Source organism: Rhinatrema bivittatum, chromosome 5, assembly GCF_901001135.1.
Source record: "Rhinatrema bivittatum chromosome 5, aRhiBiv1.1, whole genome shotgun sequence".
In the NCBI taxonomy this organism is placed as follows: Eukaryota; Metazoa; Chordata; class Amphibia; order Gymnophiona; family Rhinatrematidae; genus Rhinatrema; species Rhinatrema bivittatum.
Window position 1 is genome coordinate 134,902,157 of NC_042619.1, and position 27,000 is coordinate 134,929,156.

At 43.8% G+C, this 27,000-nt stretch overlaps 1 protein-coding gene across 6 annotated transcripts in view; it reads left to right on the top strand.

The window, feature by feature from the left end:
- ELF1 (E74 like ETS transcription factor 1) overlaps positions 1 to 27,000 on the top strand; it is a 520,762-nt gene that overhangs the window by 269,256 nt on the left and 224,506 nt on the right. Inside the window, exon 3 of one of the 6 annotated variants that reach the window (XM_029602973.1) lies at positions 5,387 to 5,495. The exons of the other annotated variants lie outside the window; for them this stretch is intronic. The gene's annotated coding sequence lies outside the window, so the exon portion shown is untranslated. The remainder of the gene's footprint in view (positions 1 to 5,386; positions 5,496 to 27,000) is intronic. 6 annotated transcript variants of the gene reach the window in all.

The following is a 27,000-nucleotide window of genomic DNA, read 5'->3' on the forward strand; positions in this document are numbered from 1 at the left end:
TAAACTTTTTAATTAACAAACTGGGTGGCCATGATGGAGAATTCACAAGGCATCTAGAAACAAGTGTTCATTTTCACATATTGACATATCACTGAGTTCCATGAATTTTGTGTAACCCCTTCTGAGGAGCTGACTGCACTCTGATAAAACATAAAAATTTTTACTGTCTGCGGGGGGGAGGAGGCTGCAACCACTTTTTGTTTGCTCTCTTACTGTCTAGTTCCTCAGGGTCTGGATCCTTTTTGGTGGGCAGGAAAGATTTTCTCTTTCAGGGTCCGGAGTGTTAAGGGTGCCTTTAATTTTCTTGTCCCTGGAAGAGGGATATGTTACCTTCACTGTGTGCCGGTACTGCCAAATAAAACACTGGAGACTTCAAATTTGGTGTCCAAAATAAAGTCTTTACTGAAGATGATTCTGATGGTTAAATGTCACAACAAACTCAGCCCTTAGCACCAGAGTAGCTTTCAGTCTGTGCATGGGTCTCTATTACAAGGACAAAGGAAAACTTCCACCCTCCAGGGTTTAGCAAAGTGGAGTTCCCAGGTGGTCAGGGAATCCTTGAGCTGGGGGTGGGAAACCCCTTCTAAGGCTGGTAAAACACAATTTCGGCCCAGAGAGTTAACTCCTCTCTCTCCTCATGGGGTACATATACTACAGATGCGGGTCCTCAAAGGTCTCACACTTGTTTCTACAGTTAGTAGGTATTCTTTATCTCTTTCTTTCTCTCTAGATCCCAGATAGGAGGGATTCCCTTGGGAATAAGCAACTCCATCTGTTCCTGGCCCTAGGCAGGAAAGGGGCAAAATGCTTCCTCCTGGGCAACAACCCAAAAATCTCTCTTTCCCCAACTCAGGATCAAACTCCAAAGATGCTGCAGCAGGTCACCACCATTTCTCTACTTCCTAGGCAGGACCCAATGATGGTCTTCCCTACCCAGAGTCCGAGGAGAGATTTTCCCAAGACCTCTCTCCAAGCAACTACCCTGAGGTATCACAGTCCTCTTGCAACGAAAAATAAAAATTCCCCCAAAATATCCTGAGATAACCACCTTGCACCTAAGGAGTGGACTGCAAGAGTGGCATCTCTGACCTAATCCAAGGGTTCCAGGCAGGATAGAGTCCAAACCTCCAGGTAAGCCATAACTAACTCAGAGGAAAAAAACTTTTCAACCTCCTCCAATACTCCAAACTAATACTGGCTCCAGAGCTCCCATGAGAGAGCTGCTTATAAATTCTCAAAAAGGGGATAACCATTCTAGCACCCTCAAAAGGAGGGGCTAAATATGAATGGATCCTCTCCTCATTTTTTCTCACTCTAATTGCACTATCCCTAACTCAAGGAGATCACCCATGGTACTACTGGTAATGTGACTGGAGGGGCCATTACGCGCCCACCACCACCACTTATCCAAAATCAGGGCACGAGTATGGAAATGCATGTATGATTTTCACAATGATCACACACAATATTGCATTTAATACACATACTAGAAAATGATAAACACCGACACAAATAGTACATTTCACCAGAGAGTTGAGCAGCCAATTCTACCTGGGCTGGGCCCACCCCCCAGGCAGGCTCTACACCTGGTGTAGGTGCTGCCCTATTTGGCATGCAAGCTTCATCCTACAAAGGAAAAATTATCACAGATACCTTACTACATATCCACCAAAATTGTATGGAGAATGGAAAATACTGACCAAATGGCTAGTACTGCCATTGCTGGCAAACATAGAGTCCCCTCAGAACCCTGGAATGTAGTGGATGCTCCCACCATCCTGTGAAACATAAGCACATCAACATTGTACACTCAAATTCCTCTCCTATAATGGAAGATGAACTTCCTAGAGTCCTCCTAGATGGAGAACAGATGTTACTCTAAGCTTCAGTAGATAAGGAGAAACAATGATAGATGTTCCTCCAATACTTGGGGAGAGAACAGATGACAATGCTAGGCAGGTCCACTCCTTAATCTGTGGCATCTTCCTGCAAATACAAAGTTATTAATAACACTAGATGGACGCTACTGCTTCGAGTCCAACCTACAAAGGTAAAGTTAGCTTTAATAGGTAACTGTTATCGACCTTGCTAGGGAGTTAGCAATCTGTTAGGCTCTCCTTCTCCAAAGGGGAGGAGCTAGCAATCTGCTATGCTCGCCTCCTCCAGAGGGGAGGAGTCAGCAATCTGCTGTCGCTCACTCTGCCAGGAGGGCGGAGTTGGCAAGCTGTTCTGCTGTGCTCCTGAAAGGGGAAGGAGTAGCGATATCACATGACCTGCTCCTCCAGAGGGGAGGAGTTAGCTATCTGTAATTCTATTAGTGAACTGCTGTTCGATGTTCCTATAAGGAAAGGAAATAGCAAGCTGTATCAATCTGCTAAGGAGTAGCAATCTGTTATGGATCAACTCTCCAAGGAAGAGGAGTTGGCAATAGGTATATAGTACTTCGCTATTGAGATAGCAATCTATCATGCCCCCCGCTCGGAGTAGCAATCTGTGTATATATATATATATATATATATATATATATAAGCTGCTGGCAAGTCTCAGAGAGGAGTAGCTGTCTGTATAATACATCCGTGAGCGGAGTCAGTGGTCTGTAGTGGTTGGTTCCCACAGGGTGACAATAGTGGAAAGAATGACCACTTGGAGGATATGGTGAATCCCTGGGCCGATGGCAGATGACAGCGCACCCAGGAGGAGATTCTAAGAGGAACCACCGGCTAGGCTAGAATATGAGATAAACACAATAATTTTTTATTAGACTGGAAGTTGGACCACCGGAGGTGGCAGTAGTGAGTCGCTGTGTCCGGCAAGGCTGAAGTCCTTCTGATACTGGAATATAATCTCTGGGTCGCTGAGCTGTAGAGAGAGACTAGAAGTAATGAGTAGACGGGGTATACTGGATACAAGATGGTATGCTCACAATAGTAGATGTCTGCAATGTTCTCTATGCCAAAGAGAGTCTTCAGTACATTCAGGAACAGGAGCCGTAGGTGAGCACTGGTTCCCATAAACAGTCTGTAATAAGAACTCACAATTGCTGTATATGAAATGTCTTCTAGAGTAGAAGAGAGTCTGTATAAGATTCTAGGAACATGGGCCCTCGTGGAGCGAGTAGCGGTTCCTATCTGTAATCTTGCCAATGTAACTCTTGATCTCTGTACCTGCGATAACGTCTTGGACGGAAGGGAGTCTTCAGAGCAATAGGAATGTAGGACCTCGTGGAGCGAGTACCAATTCCTATGTAATAGAATTCACTGTGTTCACGTCTGTGATTGCTTCCAGGAAATGAGGAGTCTTTTGAGTGTTCTGGCAATCTGAAAAAAAAAAGAGAGAACGGAGCCCCCGTGGAGCGGGTACTCCTGGTAAGTTTGAAAAGGCCGAGCAGTGGGGACGGGTTCCCCGGCTGACTCAGATTGTTGTTGCGAGTATCGTGGACTGCCGAAGCAAGTCCCGTTGGAGTTCCTTGCTAACTTGTTAGAGGTTATCAAACAAAGACCTTTTAAAGTGCAAATGGATGACGTCACTACGGGGGGATGCCCCGGAGGTTCACGCCCTTGCTGGTACAAAGTCTGGAGCACGCGCACCCTTACGTCATCAGGAACATGGTGGATCCGTAGCGTCAGGCCAGCCCGGGGGAACCGGGACCATGGAGGCGGAGAGAAGCCGCGGATGCACTGTCCGTCAGAGCCAAAGGGAGTCGCATCCCAGGTAGAGAGGGTGGAGCGAGGGGCGAGAAGAGGCACGAATGCAACAGTAGCTTAAAAATAAATTCAAGGACTACATTTTCCAAAATGCATTTTGCAGTTTTGCAATTTTTTGTATTTTTTTCAAAAGGTAGCTTCAAAACTCAGTCCTCAGCTTTCTAAGGGTCACCAAGCCCTAGCAGCATTTTTAGGATCTTCCAACACATTTGGAGGGCAGGTCATTCTCTTCAAAACAAAGTCCCAACAAAACTCAGTACATGGACACTGGATGCATCCCAGATCCTAGAAGAAAAAACTAACACCACAAGCAAAAGGCAAAATACAGTCTATTTGCATTTTTTCTTCAACTCCTACATCTGATTAAACTAGAACAAAGGATATACAGTTCAGCAACATCTCAAAGTCGTAATCAAATTTGACGATGACACAAAATTATTCAAAGTTGTCAAATCACAAGAGGATTGTGAGAAATTGCAAGAGGCCATTCCAAAAGTGGGAGACTGGGTATGCAAATGGCAAATTAAATTTAATGTAAACAAGTGCAAAGTAATGCACTTAGGGAAGAAAAACTCAAATTATAGCTACAAAAAGCAAGGTTCCACATTAGGAGTTACTACTCAGGAAAAGGATCTAGTGTTATCGTTGAAAATATGTTGAAATCTTCTGCTCAGAATGCAGCAGTAGCCAAGAAAGCAAATAGAATGCTAGGGATTATTAGAAAAGGAATGGAGAACAAAACAGAGGAGGGAGCAAGATGGCCGCCATTTGAGTCGGACATGCAGAGGGCTCTCTCTGCTTGCTTTTGAAAATTTTTTCCTAAATACAATGCCTCATTATAAACTCAAGGCGAAATTGAGGGAGTTATCTACATCTACTCCCTTGCCAGTGTCAGTACAGCCGCGGATAGAAACCTTTTTCCTGCCGACATCAGAAGAAATGCCAGAGGACAGGGCTGCTTTAGATGCCGACATGGGGCAGGTATTGGCGTTTTTGGCCGAAACAATATCTCTTAGCCCCAGCTCACTGAGCGCCCCCTCCCCACCTCAAACTTCGAAGAAGATTACTGCGATAGCAGGCGCAGGAGGTGAAGGAACAAACTTACATATCGGGAGGCAAGCAGATATTGAATCAGGTAAAAGTGATTTTTTACCACTAAGAAAGCCTTCCCTTGACTTGTAGCAGTGTGCCTTGCTAAAGGTGAAAGAGTATCTAATTCTGGGAGGAGGGAAGTGACTCAAAAAGAGCGGGAGTGTTGCATTCGTCGGTCTTCGGCTTTGCCCCATTTGCCTCACCTTGTTTATGGCTCCTCCCGCTCACCTGGGAAAGATGGCTACCGCCGCGTCTCCTGTGCCAACCTCTCTGGCATCCCCAGAACGGCTATGATGTTGCCTTCCGCCATTGTTCCTCCCAGGATCTACTAGGGTGCGTGCGCGCAACCCACGACTTTGTACCACCCTTGGCGCGAACCTTGAGGGCGTTCCCTCATGCTGATGTCACGCCATCTGGATATATTACCTTCATCAATTTGCTAGCTCCCCGAGTTAGCAAGGAATCTAATCCGTTCCTGTCTACGCTACTCTGCCGCTTCCATGCTGCTGCAGGAAGCTCTTCCTTTCTGTCCTTTGGGGTATTTACTAACTTGGGTACCCGCTCCTCGGGGGCCCTCTGTTTTCTTTCAGGTGCCTTACAGGGAACAGGTACTCGCTCCTCGAGGGTCTGCTCTCCCTGCCTCGGTGCCTGTATCTCATACTACACTTGGTGGAATTGCTAACCTACAGCTAACATCCAGTGAGTACCTTAATCATCAGTCTCTCTTCCACAGTAACTCCTTGGGGAATTCCTGCTGCAGAACCTCCTGACATCATCAAGGAGAGAAGGGCTCCCTCTGCCGAGGTCCCTGAGTCTGCAACAACCAACTGCCTCACTACTGCCACCGCTGGTGGCTTTCTACAAAGCTGTATAATAAAAGAACTTGCTTGTGTGTGCGTAGTCCGAGTCTAGCCCAGTGCTGTGGTTCCTCCAGGGCTCCTCCCCATGGGCATGGTCATCCCCACAGCACCCAAGGATCCACCAAACTAACATAACCACAACAGGGAGAAGTGCAGACTAAGATTCAAGGTTTGACTCCTTTGATCAGGCCACTTGAGATTACTTTGGAATCGCTATGGTCAGCTATAAAATCACTGGAAACAGTGATATTGAAGTTAACTGAGAGTACTTTAGCTTCCAATCAGCGTTTTGAAAATGTTGAAAATAAAATATCTTCATTAAATACTAAAGTGACACAGTTGGAAATACGTGTGGATACTTTGGAGTCTCTCCAGCACAATTTTCTCCATCCGGAAGCCCTGAACTTAAAAAAAAAAAAAAAAAAAAAATTGGAAAATCTTGAAAATACAGTGAAGTTTCTAAACTTACGAATTCTTAATTTTCCTTATCTGAAATTAATCTCTGCTTATGAGATGTTTAGAAACTACTTAAATCAAGTTTTGAAAATTTCCACTGAAGCAATGCCTGTAGTAACCAGGATATATTACATGCTATTAAAGGAAGAAAATATAAAGATATATCAACCTGAAAATCCAGTAAATCTGACAGAACTGTTGGAATCATCAATGGATGCTACAATTACAACTAGAGCAATGCTTCTGGTGTCTTTTGCTTTACCATCTGATCAGGACATGGTGTTGCGCTTGTTTATCCGTAATTGCACGGCACAATATCATGGAGGGAAAATCTGGATATTTCCAGATTTATCAAAAATCTCTCAGGAGAGAAGAAAGAAATTCTTAACTATGTGTTCGGAGGTGTTGGCAAGGGGATCCACTTTTCTCCTGAAATATCCCTGTAAATGTGTCTTGAATTATTTAAATTTCAAGTATTTTTCTAGATCCACAGCAATTATGTTTGTTCTTGGATACACATTCCCAAGCTGATCCTGTTTAGAGGCTTGGTGCAGAGAAGTAATAGATTCTGATGGCTCAAACTTAGGGCCTGATGTACTAAGGCTTTTCTCGCATTCTATGTCTACGGGAAAAATGCTTAATAAATGAGGACCTTAGTTTGAGAATTGTTTGTATTGCCTTAGTTGCTGCTCAGTTGTACTTGCTCTCCCCATTTCCTTAAAAAAATAGTAGATAAGTAAGATTAATGCCTCAAAAATCTTTGCTAATAATGATTTCGTTGTTTTCTCTAACAACAGAAATTGGTATGTTGTAATTATTGAAAAAGTCTAAAATTTAAAATTAAAAACAAACAAACACCAAAACAGAAAATATCATAATGCCTCTGTATCACCCCATGGTGAAACCTAATCTGAGTATTGTGTTCTGTTCTGGTCACCACATCTCAAGAAAGATATAGCAGAATTAGCAAAATACAGAGAAGGGTGACCAAGATGATAAAGGGAATGGAACAATTCCCCTATGAAGAAAGGCTGAAGAGGTTAGGACTCTTCAGCTTGGAAAAGAGATGGCTGAGGGGGGGAGATTGTTATGGTTATCAGGTGTTGGAGTGGATTCTTGGGTACTGCGGTGATGGCCACTCCCACGGGGAGGAGCCCTGTGAGGAACCGCAGTACTAGGCTAGACTCTACACGTAGACACAGAGAAGTTGTATTTATTGTACAGCTTGATAGTACTGCCCGGGGTGTGGGCAGCAGTGAAGGTAACCCAGTGAAGCAGTCCGGGGTCCTCGGCAGAGGAGACCAGTCTCACAATCGAGTAGGTGATGGGCAGCGCGGCACAGCAGGGACAGGTCCTGGATGTAGACACAGAGCACTGAAGCTGAAGGTGAGACAGACTGACAGGGTGAGTACTCACTGAAGCAGAAAGCTGTATTGTTGAAGGTCCTGGCAGGCAGAAGTTGTTCAGTGGCAGGCACCAGATTAGGGAAAGCAGGCCCTCGAGGAGCGAGTACCCGGTATCCCAAGATAAATACCTGAAATAAAGCAGAAGGGCCCCCGAGGTGTGGGTACCCAGGTTAGTGAAGAATTAATCTGAAGGGCAGAGAGAGCCTCCTGCGGCAGCTGGGAAGCGGCAGAGCAGTTTAGACCGGAGGCAATCCAATCCTTGCTAATTCAGTTTGTTAGCAAATGAAGGGCAGGCTAAATACCAGGATGTGATGACATCACTCGGAGGGGATGCCCCCGAGGTTCCTGCCATGACATGGATAAAGATGTGGGTGGCGTGTGCGCGCTCACCCTAGGAGGCCCTCAGGAAAATCATGGCGAACACCGTCGCAGTTGCCGATCCGGGGACACCAGAGAGAGCGGCATGAAGACGCGGCAGCAGCCATCTTCCCAAGGCTTGAGGAGAGAGAAGGAAGAAAGGTGAGGCACAGAGGTCGAAGCCGTCTGAGACCGACAGACTCAACAGATATGATAGAGGTCTATATAAGTAATGAGTGGAATGGAACTAGTAAACGTTAATCAGTTGTTTATTCTTTCAAATAGTACAAAGATCAGGAAACACACAATGAAGATACTCAGTAATATATTTAAAACTATTAAGAGACAATATTTTCTTACTCATTGCATAATTAAGCTCAAATTTGTTACCAGAGGATATGGTGAAAGCTGTTAGTATAGTTGCATTTAATAAAGATTTGGACAAATTCCTGGAGAAAAAGTCCATTAACAATTAAGGGAGAGTTGCAGAAATCCACTGCTTATTCTTGAGATAAGCAGCTTGGAATCAATCTACCCTTTGGGATCCTGCCAGGTACTTGTGACTTACATGGTATTATAACACGAAGGGTAATACAACTCTCTATATCGTTATTGTAGACTCAACCGCAAATTTTAGAGAGACAACATCTTAAACCTATTTAATGTTTATTGAAAATATCCACATATATACCTACATAGACATTTAAAACTAAGCTAGCACACTCACACATTCATACAACCAGATAAAACAGCAGATGTTCATTTGAGATGTCAAAATTGAAATTAACATGTCTTGTTTTTACCATAAAGGCACTTTATGAAACTAGAGACTAAATCTTCAACAATACAGAATTTAAACTTGCTAAGATATTAAATCACAATTCTGAATGCATATTTCTTACTTTGATTTCATATATTGATGCAGATTATTACTATAATGTTTTCATTAATCATCGTGATGAGTCCAATGTATCCACATTCGTATAATTAAAATCGTGTATTCGTTGTGTCCGACAAAAGATATCTTCGTTTCACCCCTGTTGATGGGGGCTTCCTCAGGGACTAATCTTTTCGAATATAATATTCATACGCTCTCACTGAAACCACACTCCAGAGTCCATGTTGTACGGCGTTGCCCTCAATGGTAATTGTACACTTTTGCTTTCAAATCACTCCATTTTTATACGGGGCCGCCAACCAGCATACTCAAACAACATCATTGTATCGTCGGAAGTGACGTCGCACGCTGTCACTCGCCGTCACTTCAGCGTACTTCAGCTGGTGACTTCAGGTACTTCAGCGAGTGACGGCGTGCGACGTCACTTCCGACGATACAATGATGTTTGTTTGAGTATGCTGGTTGGTGGGAAACTCCCGGACCTAGGACAGGTGGGAGAGGCCTCCCTGGGTCCCACCATTTCCTTTCCTCAACTATTACTTCCAGTTACCCTTTGGCTAAAGGAGGAAGCACATTCATTTCAGGCCTTCATAGATTCGGGAGCGGCAGGCAATTTCATTCAGGAGAGACTGGTCAAGATATATCAGATACCGGTCAAACCTTTAGCCATTCCTCTCTGTCACTTCAGTATCCGGTCATTCTGTGGGAATGCGAATCTGTTACATCACCAAACCCATCTTACTCAACACGGGAGTTTTGCACCAAGAACGTATGCAGTTATACATACTTCCATCTTCGGTCAATCAAATCATTTGTTCCATGTACTCCTGTTAGTTCTGTTACAACTTGTTATATTTATTACCATGTTATAATGTAAAATATTCTTGTTATATTTATTACCATGTTATAATGTAAAATATTCTTATATCTATTTAATACCATGTTATAATGTAAAATAGGGCTGTTACCACCCTATTCCTTTAGTTATCTGGAAACCAATGTGATATCTCGATCGAATGTCGGTATACTAAATAAATAAATAAATAAATAAATAAATAAATTTTAGGCCTACCCTGGTTACGGATTCATCAACCCCTTCTGGATTGGGCTTCGTTGCAACTTACCTCCTGGAGTCCATTTTGCTTCCAGAACTGTTTAACTTATCTTCAAAGAACTGCCATCCAGACCACGCAACTCTCCTCTAGTATTCCAGCTCCCTATCAAGACTTCAAGGACGTCTTCAGTAAGCAACAAGCAGAATCACTACCACCTCACCGACAGTATGATTGCGCTATAGATCTTCTTCCGGGGAAGATTCCACCCAGAGGGAGAATTTATGCTCTTTCAGAGCCTGAATCTGAGGCGTTACAACAATACATCAAGGAAAATTTAGCTCGGGGTTTTATTCGACCTTCAACATCCCCTGCAGGAGCAGGTTTTTTTTTTGTCAAAAAGAAAGATGGGTCCTTGAGACCCTGCATCGACTACCGAGGGCTCAACAGCATCATTAGGAAGAATAAGTACCCTATTCCGCTTATTTCCGAATTATTTGACCGCATTAAAGGAGCTCAAATTTTTTCTAAATTAGATTTACGTGGGGCTTACAACCTGATAAGAATTCGCAAAGGGGATGAATGGAAGACTGCGTTGAACACTCATGACGGCCACTACGAATATAGAGTTATGCCGTTTGGGCTATGCAACGCTCCTGCGGTCTTTCAAGATATGATCAATGACATTTTTCGGGATATTTTGTACTCGCATGTCATTGTCTATTTAGATGACATTCTAATTTTTTCTGATACCTTGCAACAACATCAGCTTCATGTTCGACAGGTTCTTCAACGTCTTCGTGAAAACAAATTGTTCGCTAAATTAGAGAAATGCGTTTTTCACAAGCACAAGTTATCATTTCTTGGATATATTATTTCCAATAAAGGACTGTCCATGGATCCAGACAAGCTCAAGGCCATTCTGACTTGGCCCCAACCAGTGGGACTGAAAGCCTTACAAAGGTTTTTGGGCTTCTCTAATTATTACAGACAATTTATTCCCAACTTTTCTTCGTTAGTAGCTCCCCTCACGCGTCTCACGAGAAAGGGGGCTCCGACACACAGTTGGCCGGAGGAGGCTGTGAAGGCCTTTCTTCAACTTAAAGACGAATTTACCAAGGATTTATGCCTCAGACGTCCCGACTCCACTAAACCTTTTATTGTGGAGGTAGATGCTTCCGCAGTAGGTGTTGGGGCAGTTCTTCTTCAGGAAACCGATGACAATCATTTGGTGACATGTGCTTTTTTTTCCAAGAAATTTTCACAGGCAGAAAAGAACTACACCATTGGAGATCGCGAGCTGCTAGCCATTAAGTTAGCCTTGGAGGAATGGCGTCATCTTCTAGAGGGCGCCCGGCACACTGTTACGATCTACACGGATCATAAAAACCTGGCATATCTGGCTACGGCGCAGCGCTTAAACCCACGACAGGCCAGATGGGCACTTTTTTTTAGCCGTTTCAATTTTCTCCTACATTTTCGACCGGCCCAAAAGAATATTCGGGCCGACGCTCTCTCCCGAAGTTTTGATATGGACGAGACTCCGGACCCCCCTCGATATATCATAGATCCAGCTCACATTCAGATAGCTGCTACTTTCACAGTTCCTTTGGGGAAGACCGTTGTCCCAAAACGGTTACGCCTACAAGTCCTTCGCTGGGCTCACGATGCGCATTTAGCGGGACATCCCGGAATTTCCAGGACCAAGGACCTACTTTCCAGACACTATTGGTGGCCACGCTGGGAGACTGATGTTAAAAGTTATGTGAACTCCTGTCAAGTTTGTGCAGCACAAAAGACTCCTCGACGAAAACCCTTCGGCTTGTTACAACCTCTACCCATTCCCGATTCACCTTGGACTCATATTGCCACAGATTTCATCACGGATCTGCCAGCCTCAGATGGGAACACAGTTATTTGGGTGGTAGTGGACCGCTTCTCCAGGATGGCACATTTCATTCCATTACCAGGACTACCCTCTGCTTCCCAGTTAGCTCACCTTTTTATTCAGCATATCTTTCGCTTTCACGGTCTGCCCATCAGTATTGTCTCTGACAGAGGAGTACAGTTTACTGCTTTATTCTGGACTAATTTATGCAAACTCCTTAAAGTCAAACTTGAATTTTCCTCAGCCTACCATCCCCAGTCCAATGGACTCACGGAACGGACGAATCAATCATTAAAGACCTTCTTGCGAGCGTATGTTAATCAAAGTCAAGATAATTGGGCTTCTCTTCTGGTGTGGGCCGAGATGTGTCACAATAATCATCAGAGTCAAGCCACTGGGAAGTCCCCTTTTTTCGTGGTGTTTGGTAGACACCCTCGTCTTCCTTTGCCCATTACTGAGTCCTCGAACTGTCCTGCAGTTAACACGACTATTGCGTCCATGTCCAGACTTTGGACGAAGACTTGGGCCTTATTGGTAAAGAACGCGGTCAAGATGAAAGCTCAAGCGGATAAGGGACGATGCATGGCTCCTCAACTTCGATGTGGAGATTCAGTCTGGTTGAGTACCCGCAATCTTCGATTACGTCTACCCTCAGCAAAATTTGCTCCTCGTTTCATTGGGCCTTTCCCCATTGAGAAACAGATAAACACTGTCACCTACAAACTGCATTTACCACCTTCATTACAGATTCACAACGCCTTCCATATCTCCTTACTAAAACCTGCTATCATGACCTGGCCGAATAGGAGGCGAAAGGCCAATACCCACATAGTACAAAATGATGATCAATTTGAGGTACAGGAAATTTTGGATTCCAGAAGAGTGAGGGGGCAACTGCAATATTTAATCTCATGGAAACACTTTGGGCCTGAGGAGAACACGTGGGAACCTGCGGGGAATGTGCATGCCCCCCGATTACTTAAGAAATTTCACCTTCGTTCTCCTCTCAAACCCGGACCCAAGGGGCAGAGAGGGGGGCCTTGCAGGGGGGGTACTGTTACCATTTCCAGTACCGGCGGAACTTCCCCCCGATGTCAGCGTGATCCTGCGTCCGGCACGATCGGTCCCGCGACGCCAGCAGCGCGCCTTCGCCCCTCACGGGGCTCGGCATCCTCCGAGGACGTCAGGAAATCATCTCTGACGCTGCAGGCAAAGTCTCGCGCGATTCGCGCTTTGACCACGCCCCCTGACGTCAGACGCCGACCGGCTCCAGTTTGCGCGGGAAGGGATTGAGATTTAAGGAGAGCTTCTTCCTGGGCTCTTCGCTTCGGCCACAGTGCGTTTGGAGAGTGTTTTTGCTGCTTGCCGTGCCTGTTGCTTCAGTTCCTGACCTGGACTGTCTTATTGGATTTGTTTGCCTTGGTTCCTCAGTCTGCTGCCTGCCCTGACCAGGACTGCTATTGGACTTCTTCCTGCTGCCTGCCTACTGGATTTGTTTGCCTTGGTTCCTCAGTCTGCTGCCTGCCCTAACCTGGACTGCTATTGGACTTCTCTGCCTGCTGCCTGCCTACTGGATTTGTTGCCTTGGTTCCTGTGTCTGCTGCCTGCCCTGACCTGGACTGCCTAATTGGATTTCTCTGCCTGCTGCCTGCCTACTGGATTTGTTTGCCTTGGTTCCTGTGTCTGCTGCCAGCCCTGACCTGGACTGCATTTCTGGATTACTCTACATGTCGCCTATCCTCGGGATTGTCTCTTCTTGGTTCCTGAGTGGGCGATCTTCAGTTCCTGTGTTTCTCGGACTCAAGGTAGGCGGTCTTCGACCTAGGTTCCACTTTATCAGAGTAACACTGTCTTATGGTAGTAGTCCAATGGCTTAGCAACCACAAACTCAAATTAAACACCGCCAAATCGAAACTACTCTGGATCAGTTGTCAAGATCATCCCTTCTGATCTTTATCTTCCCTGGCCGGTACCTCTTTGCAACCTAAGGAATCAGTGAGAAGCCTAGGAGTTCAACTTTATTAGAATCTCACAATGGAAACTCATCTCTCTCATCTTCCTTTATGCATCTGCACCAGATTTGCCAACAGTGCAGCTATCTTGATAAACACAATCTTGCTACCATGATACTTGTGTTAATCACCAGCTGAAATAACTGTTATAAATCTCTATTTAATGGCATCTCACAATATAGTCTGAAATGACTCCAGTTTCTACAGAATACAGCCACTAGAATCTTGTTAGTGGCCAAAGCAATTGAGCACATAATATCAGTACTATACCAGCTGCATTGACTCCCATTTGAAAGTAGGATAGAATTCTCTGCTTCATGTACAAATGTATGAGTAGAGAAGCCCCTGAGTAGCTCTCTCTTTTTACTTCACACAGTCCCATTAGAGGACTCTGATCCTCCCAAATGGCTCTTCTTTCCTACCCTGGCTTTAGTTAGACTATCCTGTACGAGACTTTATGCCTTCAATTGTTATGCTCCAAAAATCTGGAACACAGTACTGCTACCCCTACACCTCGAGCAGTCTTGTCCACATTTTTAGGGAAAAAAGCTATGACATGGCTCTTTGGCAACACCCTTCCCTTAGAGTCCCCTTGGCAGAGCCACTATCTTTCCAACCTATGAATCTGAACTGTCAAGTAAGGATTGTAAGTTATACACTCATGCTTCACAATGCTATCCATTGTAATTTTGATTCAACTGTGATTAGTAATCAGTTCAGAAGTTTAAGTGTTCTCCTAGACAGTACTCTCTCATTTAACCCTCAAATCAAGCAATGGTTTTAAGACAAGGTTTTTTTCAGATTTTGTCTACTGGCTGGTCTCAAAAAAAACGTATTTTTCCGTCTGAATTTCGCACAGTGCTCCAGGCTTCTATTTTTCCTGTCATGGATTATTGCAATGCGCTTTACATTGGGCTTCAGTTTGCTACCTTACGACCCATTCAACTACTCATTAACTCAGCTGTACAACTTCTGTCTGAAAAAAGGTGCTCAGATCATATTACACCCACTTTAATTCACCTACATTGGCTTTCCATAACTGAATGTATCAAATATAAACTTGGAATGATAATACACAAGCTCATTAACGATGACGCCTGTCCTTGGTCTAACTCCTTACTCAAATTCTATCAACCTACTCGCTCCCTACATTCATCACAGCATTGCCTCTTGGAAGTTCCCTCACCAAAAGTTGCACATCTCTATATCACAGTGAATGTTCCTTTTCCATCGCAGGTCCTGACTTTTGGAACTCTCTCCCTATCGAGATGCGAAAATGCAACTCTGGCAAAAACCAGATCTCTCCTTAAAACATTTTTGTTTAAATTTGCTTATTTTTAATCTTTTATTTTATGATTTTGTGATGTTTTACTTTATATATTAAGCTTATTATTGCCATTTTTATGCCTGTTCTTTTGTAAATCGCCTAGACCTATTTTGCATTAGGCGATCTATAAATTTAATACATGTATATATATTGTCAATGGCTTTCAACCATTGTACTGTAACTGTTAGTTAAAACTTGTTTTGTAATCTGCCTTCTGGCCACACATAAAAAAGGGAGAATATCAACTGTCTATAAATAAATAATAAATAAACAGTTCAGAAATACAAAAATCAATGTCTCAAACCGATTTAGTAGAATAGTATAAGGCTGGGATTTCCTCCATGTTCTCCACAGAGCACTAGCTCAAGGGGAAACCCTGCTAGAATTTAGAAGGTCCTTCTACTCAGAAATAATTCTTAATTACATTAATATTTGATGCAATGAGGACTAATCCTTTTCCCTGTGATATGTGGGTCCTGAAATAACACTCCCAACAAGAAACAGGAAAAGAACTCCTCCTCTTCAGGACGAGAAAGGCAGCTATTCTTCCCTTCCCTGGAGCCCAGAAGAACACTGGTCTTGGTTGCATCTCCGCTACCTGGACGACTTCTCTCCAGAGACTCATGGAATTCCCTTTTATGTAATTTAATGTAATGTAATTTATTTGATATACTGCTATTCAAACATATTCATCAAAGCAGTGTATAATTTATAACCTTTGGACCACTCACCCTCTCTGTAGGGTATGAACCCTCACTTTCACTCAAATCTCCCATTGCTAAAAATTATCACTCTTTTAATCTATGAGAAAGCCTAGCCAGCTTTACAGTTTAATGATTTTATTTTTTTTAATCCTATGGGAAAGCCTAGTCAGCTTTACGGTTTAATGATTTTATTTTAAGACAGATATAATTAGCTCAATCTAATGACTGTCAATAATCAATGAGAAACCAACAGAGGTGGAAAATTCCTGGGCATCTGGTTTCCCTGTCTAAAAATTGATGCTTACCACTGGTCTGGGCCTGGGAGGAGTTGCTGCTGCTGTAGCTGCCCTGCATTTCTGAAGAGCCACTGTTGCTATGGCAGACATATGCCATAGAGAAGAGTAGAGAGAGAGATGTGATCTCAAAGGAATAAATAATGCACAAGAAGCAAACCTTTTTCAGAGGAAAGAATGTTGTTGAGTGGTCATGGCATGAGGGCTCCAAGGGGAGCCCTACCGATTTGGGGACATCAGAAAATATTTCTTCATAGAGAGGATGGTGGAGACAAAAATATTAACAATTCAAGAAAACATAGAATAGGCGCAGAGAAATCTCTAGTTACAAAGAAATGAAGGAAAAGCCAGAGATCAGCTTATGACTATGGTATTGCACCAGTAATGAAATTGGGCAAACTAGATGAGTCTTACATTCCTTACTTACTGTTACATTCTATGTTGCTATAAAGAGAACTGTCACAACAGATGTGGGCTCAGGAGCTGCTGCTGCAATGGGTCTGGGCCCAGGATGAGCAACTATTACTGTGATATGGAGCTACTCTCTGTTCCTAAAAAAGAGGTGGAGTAAGAAAAATGGAGAGAGAAGACAAAAAAAACCATAATCAAGAAAATAATTTCCAAATATGTCAAAACAAAAGCAAGAAAGTTAAAAAGAAAAAAAATCAAATAGACAAAATAAATTAAAACCTGAATAAAAGCCACCCAAAATTCACACATACAAAGATACAAGGAAAAATGTTTTGCATAGTAGGTGATGACAGGAAAAGCCTATTCTCCGAGGGCAAGTAGGATGATAGTCCTCACACATGGGTGACATCATCCAATGGAGCCCGGCATGGAAAACTTTTGTCAACGTTTCTAGAAGCTTTGACCAGCACATTGAGCATGCTACTATCCTCACGTCCTCGTGAGGTCTCCCTTCAGTCTCTTCTTTTCCACGGTGCAGTTGCCTCGCAGTTAGTGGAGCTTTTCTCTTTTTCTTATTTTCTAGACAGTATTGGTTTTTTTTCCCCATCTTCCTCGTCAGGTTGCCCTTCGCGGTCGGTGCCTCCTTGGCGTGATAGGTTATTTACTGCCTTTTTTCTCTCTTCTGTGGTCGATTCCCAACTCCTTGCCTCGCGGTGATTGCCAGTCATCGACCGTATGCCAGGTTTTTTCATGGCATTGTCGTTTTTCTTCGGTGCCCGCAGACCCCTAAGGTCTGTCAGGCGCGTCTAGACAAAATGGAAAAGCTCTTCAAAATGGAAAAGCTCTTCAGCGCTTAGAAATTGGAACCGTCAACAGCATCCAGGACTTCTACACTGCAGAGGAGCGTCTCGGCATCGACCCTCCCCCTCCCCCTCAGTGTCCCCTCCGCTACGAATCCTTGATCCTGAGGTAGAGGCAGGGGCCGAGTGAGGTCAATATCCTCGTGCTCCAAGTTTGTTTTTTCTTCATTCCGTCATTTCCAGGGAAGGACCAAGGTGAGCACTGAGATAAATCTAGGAAACACAGACACCGATCATCCTCTTCGAAGTCAGACCACGGGAAGGCATTGACTGCAATGCCGCGTCTGTGATTCTTGTGTGGAGGAGGTGATATTCTCCGGTTGAGGAGTCTTGGCAGTCCCCACCGATACCGGTGGAAGGTTTGGTTCCACCCTGTGACTCCGGGGTCAATCCAATTCCGCTGCTGCCTCCTCCTCAAGCCTTCCTGTCCTCAGCATCTTTTCAGGAGGAGTTAGAGAGGCGCATGTGGCTGGCAGTCAGGATCTGCAGGGCATCAAGCCTCTGATTCCTCCGGGACCACCACTGCCACAAGAGCCGACTCCATTGGTGCTTGCACCTCTCTTGAAGTGGCTGGAGCTGCTACTCAGTGTCTTACCGACACAGTCAGCTACGATGCACTGAACCCCTTCGCTGTCGAAGGGAGCATTGCTGTTGCTGCCATCGGTCCCCATTCCGGTGAGCGACTCCTCGGACAAGGAAGATCCATCAGTGCCATTGATGCCACTGGTGCTCTTGATGCCGGTGGATCCATTGGTGCCCATGTGGCCCAGGATCCCACCGGTGCTCTGGGTACTGTCTTTGGTTCCGCCAGTGCTCCCGCGGCCCTCTGGCTCGAGGCTTAGAACTCAGGTGGAAGCTCCATCCCTCAAGTCTCTGGACATTTGAAGCAAAGGGGAAGCCCCCTATGATCCTTGGTAAGGAGAGACATCTTTTTCCTCCTCGGAGGAATCTGAGGACTTGCCTTCTGAACTTTCTCCACCAAAGAAGAGGCAAAAATCCGCTCCAGAGGATCTTTCTTTTGCTGAGTTTGTGAAGACCATGGCACAGTCAGTGTCTTTCCAGCTATTTTCATCACAAGATATTGGAGATCCTGCGATTTCTTGATGCTTCTAAGGAAGTGGTGGCTGTTCCAGTACATGACATCTTTAAGGAGCTAATTGTTCGACTCTGGGAACATCCCATTTCCATTCCTCCTGTGAACCAGAAGACAGACGCGGTCTATCTGGTCCACCGGGTTTCAACGCTGTCAACTTCGGACTCATGCCTGGCCCCCCCTCCCCCCAGGGCTGTGAGCACAGAGCTCTGGATGCTCTCTGGTGCCGTGTGTTCCACACACAATGTTGCAGCCAGGATTGCTTGCTATCAACTTTATATGGAGCAGTACTCCAGAAACCTCTGGAAAAAAGCCCAAGAGTTGGGAAATCGCCTCCCGCAACAATTTCAGGATGACTTCCAGACAATAGTTCAGCAGGACCTGGACTGTGATAAACATGAGGTTTGCTCTGCATTCAGTGTGTTTGAGACAGCCATGAGAGTTGCCGCAGCATGGCTTGGTTGCTCGTCTCCGACTTGCGCCCTGAGGTGCAGGACCATCTGGCAGATCTGCCCTGAACAGGGGAGAACATTTTTGGGGACAAGATTAAAGAGGAGGTGGCCCAACTGAAGGATTATCATGAAACTCTTCAACAGGTGTCAGCCAGCACTTTGGACACCCAGCCCTCCAGCAAAAAGTCTCCCAGGCAATATCCAAGGCTGCTTTTTTTTACCGGCCATGCAAGTACTACCCGCTGGTCTCTAGAGCGACATCTCAGCGGGCACTGGCAAGACCAAGGGCACGGCAACCTTGTATGCCCCATCCGACTCCTCACCACTGCAAAACCCCTTCGTGGGATTTTGACTGGCAGCAAGGGAGTTTGAGCCAGCCAACCCTATCCCAGGGTGCTGACCCACCAGTGGGGGGTCACCTGCAGCTATTCGCAGAACAATGGACTTCAGTTATCTCAGACCTCTGGGTCCTGTCCATCGTTAGGCAGGGGTACAAATTGCATTTCCAACAAACTCACTGGATTTTAAATCTGCTTGAGACCTGCGAAAGTTGGAATACCAAGGCAGTTGTATTTTCATCTATCCAGACTTTTTCCCCCGAGCTCCAGAGGAAGCGGCTACAATTTGCGGTGGTTAAGAAAGACCTGCAGGCTTTGAACCTGAAATACACCCTGATATATCCTGCTAAGCTCCGCGTCTTCGTTAACGGCGGCTCAACGATTCTGGAGAAAGTACCTGCCGCAGTGCAGTGGATCAAGGAACATCATGATCACCGTTCACAAGATACCTGACTCTTCCAGCCTCTGGTTTGATGGTCTCATATGCTTTGGTCTATTTATGTACTTTTTTAAATTTATTTTTTCCCTACACTTTTAATTTTTCTCACCATGCTCCAGTTTTGACTGGAGCAGTGGTGTAATTGTGGGACATGATTTTTCGCTGCAGTTGTCTGCGGCGGATGCCTCTCCATGGCTTTCTTTTTACTTCCCCTATAAAAAGCAAACTCCACCATTTTGTTATGTCTCATTACCTTTGTTCTTCCTCAGTCTGCCTTCTTACGTTCTAACCAGGTCATGCAACATCAGGGCCCTGGTGCCTATTTTTTCGCAGCCAGGATAAAAACTGGTCAGCCAGGTTTTGACATGGAGTAGCAGTTTTGTTTTTTGAGCTTTCTTTTTTTTCTCTCTGCGCCAGCGGTTTTCAGCAGAATTAAGATGTTCTCCCTTCTATGGCTTTCTCGATTTTTGCTGGCCATATCCTAAGGCTGCTTCTGTGACTGGGCGGACACTCTTTCACAACTAGTTCATGGCTAACTAGTTTAGACTCTCACTGTTTCTTACAATTTTTAAGTAAAATCTTTGTTTTAATTATATGAGGCTCGCTTTTATGCTTTTCATATTTTCTGTTTTCTTTTGTCAAAGGGGCCTCCTTTGTTATACCCTTGTTACATTTGCCACGCTTTATTTTTTTTACAGCCAATATATATTTGGGGAAAGCTCATGGTTCTCATTTGGCGGATGTCTCTGCTGACAATATGATCCATGGAGTGGCAGTACCTCAATTTGGGGAGGGTTTTCTATGAAAGTCCTGTACAGCTGTAGGGCTGTACTGTTTACTTGTTTTAAGTCTCATTGTTCTCTTCCCCCCCCCCCCCCCCCCCACACACACACTCAGGGGGTTCAGGAGGTATGGTTTTTCTTTGGATTGGGAAACAGGGTGGAGAGTTGGAGGTTTTTTGGTGGGGGTTGGTTCACTGTGTTCAGAGACAGGTTCATTATGAATGTTTGATTTGTACAAAGAAAAGGGCATACATTGTATATTTATTTGGCATATTCAGTCTTGAATTGTTTGACCTGCCTCTCTTTTCCTGGTCTTTATTTGGAAAAGGACCGCCATTTCAGCAGCCATTTTTGTCCCCTGTCTTAGATGGCGTCTCCTTTCTCATGTCTTTCGCTAAACGCTAGGAGGATCTCTTCTCCTATTAAACGAAAGCGTATACTACAGCTAGCCAGAAGACAACAGGAACAGATTTTATTTTTGCAGGAAACCCATCCTACAAACGCTGAACATGATAAATTACGATGCGGCTTATTCTTCATATAATTCATGCAGCCGTGGGGGTCTGTATCCTTATTGATAAAAATATACCTTGACAGTTAATCATTCGATGAGTGACTCAAATGGCAGATATGTTTTTTTCAGACTGCACTCTGGGCTCTTATACTTTCACTCTTGCAAACATTTATGGTCCCAATACCTGACAGTCTGGATTTTTCTTGAACCTTGTTGACACTCTGGTTAGCTTTGGGTTTACTTCACTGTGTATAGGGGGGAGACTGAAATGTGTGTCGTGACCCTCGACTGGATAAATCCTCTTATTCTGGGACGAGCATTTCTTTTTCTTCTCCTTCTCCTTTGCAGACTCTTATAGATACCTTACAGTTAATAGATATATGGTGAGATTCTCATAATGGGGATAGAGACTACACTTTCTTTTCTCTTAGACATGGTACTTATAGTCATATTGATTACTTCCTTTGCACTAAGAATTTTTTATCTTATGCTGCAGGTTGTGACATCCTATCTTGTACTGTCTCAGACCACCACCCTGTCCAACTGCGACTCTCCTTCAAAGACCCTGTCTCTCCCACGCCTTCCTGGAGGCTCAATAATGTTAGGTGACAAGGGGTTTTTTTAGACTTAGTTGCAAAGGCTACGGCCAAATTCAATGAGCACAATCCTGACATAGAATATGATCCTATTTTATGCTGGGAGGCCTTCCTAAGAGGGAAAATGATCAGCTATTCCAGTTTTCGTTGTAAGGAGAGGCATAAGCAAATTAATGATTTATTGGCTTCATACACTCGAAACTCTTCATAAACAAAATTGTTCGCCCCGCATGTTACGTGAATTAGAATCCACTCGCTTTGCACCGGGCTTTGCGTTCCCTTGAAATAGGAAAAATTTTAAAAGACATGAAATTTACTAAAGTTTAAGTTTTATGAACATGGTAATAAGATGGGTGCCTTCTTGGCAAAAGCAGTCAAATGGAAATTGGGGAAATCTTATATCTCTAAGATCATGAAATCGGATGGATCTATGTCAGCTGCCCCTTGCAACATTGAACAGTCTTTTCTTCAATTCTTCATTAACATTTACACTGATTCGTCACTACCATGGATGACGAAATTCAAAGATATCTTAATAGACTGAATCTGCCGACCCTTTCTGACTCTCAAATTGAAATGTTGATGCAACCTATAACTGTACAGGAAATTCACATGGCCATTGCAGCACTTCCTAAGGGTAAAAGCCCTGGCCTGGATGGATATCCTATGGAATTCTATAAGAAATTTCTTTCTGAAACGATACAGTTTCTACACCCCATCTTCAATAATGCTGGCTTAGAGGGTTCCCTCCGGGTCATGACCGATGCTATTATAGTTTTGTTACCCAAACCTGGGAAGGACATGACTTTATGCAGTTCCTATTGACCAATCTCTTTTAAACTCTGCTATTAAAATATTAGCCAAAAGTTTGCAATTACACTTGGAACGGGTTCTCTCCAGCTTAATTCATAATGATCAAACAGGCTTCGTTAAGGGACGCATATCTACATCCTACATGAGATGCCTTTTTAATATTCTTCACATGGCTGGATGGAGAGGTGTCTCTGGGGTGGTTCTTTCCCTGGACGCAGAAAAGGCTTTGGTAGGTTGTCATGTCCCTTTCTCTTTGAAGTTCTCACTCAGGTAGGCATCCCACCACGATTTGTGGCCTGGATTCACGCGATATATCAATCTCCCAGAGCTCACTTGCTGGCCAATGGCCATCTTTCTCCCTTTTTCTTGATTGGCAGGGGCATCCATCAGGGATTCCCCTTGTCTCCACTTCTTTTCAATTTAGCCATTGAGCCATTCGCTAAGGCTATCCGACAACACCCATTTTCCATGATATGTATATAGGAGATCACATACACAAGATCTCTGTATGCAGACAACGTGCTGCTGTATCTCACTAAACCTAAGGTGTCTGGTCCTGCTTTACTTTCTACTCTTACAGAGTTTGGTCAGCTCTCAGGATATAAGATTAATTATGATAAGTCCGAACTGCTTCCCCTTGATCCTAAATTTCCCCTGCCAGCTTGTCTGTCTATGTTTCGCAGAACAGAGGGCGGCTTGACTTACTTGGGTCTTCAGGTTACGCGGAATCTTAATGATCTTTATCATAACAATTATAGCCCAGGTGTTGCCCGTCTTAAACAAGATCTATTAGATTGGGACCACTTAACTATCTCCTGGGTGGGGCATATAAATCTCCTGAAGATGTGCCTGCTCCTGAAACTGCTCTATCTTTTTCAGTACCTGCCCTGCGCATGTTTTTACAGATCTACACAAAGCAATGGCTAAATTTATATAGAACACAAAAAGATTAGATGCCCAAGTCTTTTTCAGTCTTTTATTGTATTGGAGATGTTTCAATTAAAATTGTTGCCCGACTCAGGCCGAGTTTTGCCGTCCTTTTGACGGCTGCCTCAGGGACTTAGACTCTCATTGAAACTTGGGACCATTTAAGGAAGCATCAAGCTTAGAGATCAACCTCATGTAAACAAATCCGTAATGGGAGCCACTCTTTAATGCTCTGCAGAAATCATAAACTCAACAATAGTGCTGCTAGTGGAGATTGCACATCCATTTTTGCGAGCGAAGGCACTGCCATTTAGATAGAATCTATATTATTTGGATAGAGCCCATTTTTCTTGGCTGCCACACACACACTCATAGCAATTGGTCATCTCTCACACAATCCAGGTTATGCCTTATTGTCTAGAAGGTTTCCATAGTGTCCAAAATTATTCCTGTCAGAGTTGCAACTTTTTCCCAATAGGGAATATACAAGTCAGTATTTGTCTTTTTGGTATTTTGTTTCTCAGTAGATTTCATTTTTTCCAGTATTGACATGGTTTCATTAATATCTTCCAGCTCAAAAAAGTAGGGAGTTCATCTAAGCCTGCAGATTTTTTAATGTTATTCTGGGTTCTTTGCGACTTTTTGGATGATTTTCTGGTTTGCTCTTGGGATGATCTGGCAGAATGACTGCTCCTAGGTAGTATCACTGTAGTCTTCATCTTTTTCCTTTTGTAGACTATCTGTCTGACTGTGGATGGATGGAACCCCAAATGTTTAAAAATGGTCTTATAAACCTGTCCAGCATCAACTATTTTTCATGGGTCCTCTGAAATTTTTTTTGTTCACAACATGAGTTTCCATTAATTTTTATGGTGACCAAACTTTAAATTTTTTGTACCTTTTATGTAGTACAGGATGCCCAATCCCAGCCATGAAGATTTACTCTGCAGGGTGTTAACTTCTTATCCAATTATTTAAACACCGAATTCTAATTAGCCAGTTAATTGTGCTAAGGAAGCTAGGGTATCCTTTACTATTTTACATACACTGATTCTGAATTAGTGTTATTGTACCTACTTTTGTACATTATTGGGTCTCAAGAAACATGGACTTGTTTAATGTATACTTTTTTTGCATAAGAAAAGACTGGTTTCAATTAAACAAGAATATCATAGCAAGAACTTTTAAACTTAGGGGGGTTTACAAAATTTTTCTCAGTACTGTAGATTGGAACAGGTCACTGGTGAGATTGCCAGAGCTATGATATAAGCTCTATTTAGTCATCTGGGAATCTTGGAACACCAGCATCAGATGCTGCAACTCTGCATCTGCCAAGACTTATCTTCCTCACTGGTCATGACCCAGACTGTTCTGGAGCCTGCACTGGATTGTTTTTCTTGAATAGTTATGTTACTGCCATTACAGTATCGTTTCCAGATGACTTTACACTCTAAATGATGCTAAGTCCCTTGGGGGGGAGATTGGTTCTCCTGCTCTTGGATAGGTTCTCCTCCAGCTGCAGCTCTTTCACAAAGAGGGATAGAAGTTAGAGAGAGAAAAATGCTCTGAATTCTATTGTTTTTGATCTCAGAGGCCTGAAGATGTCTCTGTTCTAGACCTTCTTTCAGAGCCATTTCCTGAGCCCATTGGGAATCATTCTTCACTTTTCATTCCCCTTGTTTATTCAGAAGATGGATAAAGTTGTCACTTTTGATTTCAAGAACCCTATAGTTTTTCAGTGGGATTCCTACAACACCATTTGAGTTTCCTAACATATCTGGATGCCCCTGAGAAGTTTGAATTTTCTGTCTACCCTCACATCTTAAATGTAGTAGTGAGAATGGGATAACAACCCTGTTCATTGCAACAGCTAAATAAGAAGGCAGATCAAGCTCTTGGATTTTACCACCATTAGCTCCTTCATCAGAAGACAGTGGTTAGATCATCACTTAAGAAGACAAAGAACCCTAAGATTCATTCTCCTCCACCAGGCTAGGAATCTAAAAGGCTTGATCTTCTCAGCAAAATGTTTTACCAGAATGCTATGTTCTGTTCCAGCACAGCAGACTAACAGGTGCACTGTAGACAGAAGTACAAACATTTTGCTCAATATTTCCCTCAGGACAAGCAGGAGGAATTGTACTTAAGTTTGACTAAGAGGCATGTGAAATGCATTTAGTCCATTCAGCCTTTGATGCATTTGACATGACATTGAGGGCCTATGCTGTGGCCATTAATCTACATGGTGGTGCTTGGATACATTTATATAATATCAGAGAAGACATGTAGAACAGGCTTGCTGATGCTAGTTAAATGAATATTTATACATTTTTTGTTTTATATTTTGATATATGATTTATTATGTATTATGCTTATTACTAGTAGTAAAAGCCCCTCCAAGGATGTGGAAATAGTGTGAAGTGTAGAAAATGCATGATCGAGATGTATGGTAATAGAGCATACAGGCTGAGTTCTGGTGTACTATGTGGTAGTTGAGAGCAATTCAGAGAGAAAAGGGGGCAGAGCTGGAGAGTTTAGCCAGAGAGAGGGATGGAGCTCAATTTCCATTTGTGTTAGTAGAGGTGGATTGGACAATACAGAGAGAGAGTGGGGTGGAGCTGGGAGTGTACAGGGAGAGAAGTGGAGCTCAGTTTGCATACTAGCGATGCATGTGCAGGACATCTTCCTTTTTTTATTACAGTTAGATACCCTGCTTTGAGGGATTTTGACAAGGCAGGCCATAAATTGGATGAATAAATAAAAATAGAATAATTTATATTGAGACAAGGTGAAGGAGACTGTGGCAGTTATCATTAATCAGATCAATTTGTAGACTCTCTTTCCTTTAAGATTATCAACCATTATAGCAGATGCCTTTGATAGATGGCTTCTAGTTCTGCCACTGAATTGACTGGGTGCAGTATCCATGGTTTCTGGCTTAATCATCCTGTCAAGGGCTGGCAAGGACCTCGGCAACACTTAATAAGCAGGATCCAGAACTCAGTTTGGCAGAACAGCAACAGAAACTCTGGAGCATTCCAGTTTTGGCAATGGCCTGTCATTTGTCACATCTACTATATAGTATATGATACCTGTCATGGTGGCTGGGGTCAGGATACACTCCCACAGATGTGGTACAGGATTACAGGGCTGGTCTTCTACCTAGTCAGCTCCCTCCCCTGCAGGTTGAGTATTTGGGTTCTGGGAACCAGTAGGGCTTAACTGGATAAGGCTGGACAAGGCAGGGCAGACATAAGCTGGAACTTGAGGTCAGATACAGGCTGGATATGGTGGGCAGTGATAGACTGGAAGCAGAGGTCTGAGAACTGGAAGAATCTGAGGACTGGATACTAGAACAGGCAAGGAGCTGAGAACAGGATATTGGGACAGGAGAGTAGCAGGATATTGAACAAGGGCAGGAACTGGGTACAGATATAGGATTGGGCAAGACAAAGCAGGGAATGGAGGCTAGGTACTGGATTGGGCAGAGCATGTCAAGACCAGGTAAGGACAGGACTAAAGGCTGACAAGGGTAGGTCTAGACAAGGACAACAGAGAACACTGAGGCCCAAAGATAGCAACATAGAAGGCCTGTAGGCTGCTAAGCATAAGGCTTGGAGGCCTCTAAACAAAGAGAGGCCTGAGTAAGCCACAGAGCAAGGCTTAAGGTAAAAGCAGGCCCAGAAGCCACAAGGCAAGGTAAAGCCTGAATAGGCCACAGAGCTG